Genomic DNA, 2,075 nt, shown 5'->3' on the forward strand with positions numbered 1-2,075 from the left:
CTTGAAACTCTGCTCAGCTCATAGCAGAAGCAAGTGAGTGACTGTTGGTAAATAAAAGACGGCATTTGCAGAGGTAGCCAGAGCTCCCCCCCCACACACACCCAGGCCATCTCTTGTCTGTTTGGTTCTCCGTGTGAACCACCTGCCCCCACTGCTCTTCCACAGCCAGCTTGGATCCTTGGATCCTTGACACTGGCGGGGTTTATGTGTCTTCTTTTCAGCCTTGTTTCATTGTAATTACAAAGTGACTCTCACTCTCGCTGCCTCTTGTTCCTTTTCCCTTTGCATGCAGCTTCAGAAGGCTGTGGGGCCCGAGATCACCAAGACAGACCTGGTACCTGCTTTCCAGAACCTGATGAAGGACTGTGAGGCCGAGGTGAGGGCCGCAGCCTCCCACAAGGTCAAAGGTTGGTGCTGGCAACCAGAACACAGCTAAGGTGGGTGGGTGTCCAAGGGGGCAGAGGTCAGACCAGGACAGCCAGTCTAACCAGCACCTTCCTGTCCCTTCCACAGAATTCTGTGAAAATCTCTCAGCTGACTGCCGGGAGAATGTGATCATGACACAGATCTTGCCCTGCATCAAGGTAATGGGGTGCTTGGTTGTAGGATTTGAGCTGTCACAGAGGGGGTGAAGATTGGCTTTGGGTACAATCAGAACCAAGCTAGGTTTCAGCCCCTTAGGGACACACTAGGCCTGTTTAACCATCAGGGATTCTGGCCATGGGAAATCCGAGGGTTGGTACTGACCCTCAGAGGCTACTGAGTTCCCTCCTCCACAGTGTTTGGAACCAACAGTGGCTGCTGGGAGCAGGGTCACAGAACTCTGAGAGAGGATGTGTAAAGAAGGGAGTGTGCCCCTCGTGCCCTCTTGTGTGGGAGTAGCAAGCCCAGCCTTGGTACCACAACCTAAAATTTCCAATATTGATTTGAACACTGACAGTTTTTTGGCAGAGATACATTTGTTTTCATTCCTTCCTTATAACGATACTGTGCTGGATAGTTTTAGTGTCAACTTGACACACCTGGGTTGAGGGAGCCTCAATCGGGGAATTGCCTCCATTGGACTGGCCTGTGGCCATGTCTGAGGGGCATCTAGATGAGTGATGTGGGAGGGCCCAGCCCACTGTGGGTGGTGCCACCCCTGGGCAGGTGGGCCTGTGTTGCATAAGAAAGCAGGCTGAGCAGGGGCCAAGGGAGCAAGCCAGTAAGCAGCATTCCTCCATGGCCTGTGCTCCAGCTCCTGCCTCCAGGTTCCTGCCCTGAGTTCCTACCTTGGGCTCCCTGATGAACTATGACCTGGGAGATACAAGCTGAATAAACCCTTTCCTCCCCAAGCTGGTAGTGGTCAGAGTGTTTTGTCACAGCAACTGAGATACAAACTAGGACAGAGATCATTCACAACAAATTCTTTAGTTATTAATGCATTCATTTGTCTATTTATTGAGGCAGGAGTTCACCCTTGTACCCCCGGCTGACCTGGAATTCACTCTTAGCCTAGACTGGCTTCAAATTTATAGCAATCCCAGGGCCCCAGCATCCTCCCAAGTGCTGGAAGCACTATACCTGGTTAACACATTTCTTTTAACGTACTACGTTTATAAATTCTTTGAGAATTTCAGATACGCACTGTACTTCATTTTCACCCGCATACTTTCCACACTGACCAGGGGCAGATGAATTCCCATCCCTGGGCCCATCGCCAACTTCGTGTTACTATTTTTTTAATATTTTATTATTTTTATTTTATGTGCATGCGTGTATTGCCTGCATGTAGGTAAGTGCATCCGTGTCGTGCAATGCCCGCAGAGATAAGAAGAGGCCGTCGGATCCCCTGGGACTGGAGTTACGGACGTTTGTTAGCTGCCATGTGGGTGCTGGGATTCGAACCCGGGTCCTCTGCAAGAACAAGCAGTATTCTTAACGGCTGAGCCATCTCTCCAGCCCTGACTATTTATGTTTTAATAATCTACTGGTTCCAATCTTGTCCCCCATATACAGTCACATGTTTGGCACAGCTGCTGGGGCAAGGAAAACCCACCAGGGGCCACACCACTGGCCCCGTCTCCAGAACCCGT

The 2,075-nt window shown here is 50.6% G+C and overlaps 1 long non-coding RNA gene across 1 annotated transcript; it reads left to right on the forward strand.

Moving 5' to 3' along the window:
- Positions 1-285: 285 nt before the first annotated feature.
- LOC115069807 lies at positions 286-561 on the forward strand. Its single transcript, XR_003849035.1, has 2 exons — positions 286-407; positions 514-561. It is a non-coding gene; the product is annotated as an uncharacterized LOC115069807 (long non-coding RNA).
- Positions 562-2,075: the final 1,514 nt, after the last annotated feature.

This window comes from Nannospalax galili, unplaced genomic scaffold (assembly GCF_000622305.1).
Source record: "Nannospalax galili isolate Female #2095 unplaced genomic scaffold, S.galili_v1.0 scaffold5595, whole genome shotgun sequence".
Lineage (NCBI taxonomy): Eukaryota > Metazoa > Chordata > Mammalia > Rodentia > Spalacidae > Nannospalax > Nannospalax galili.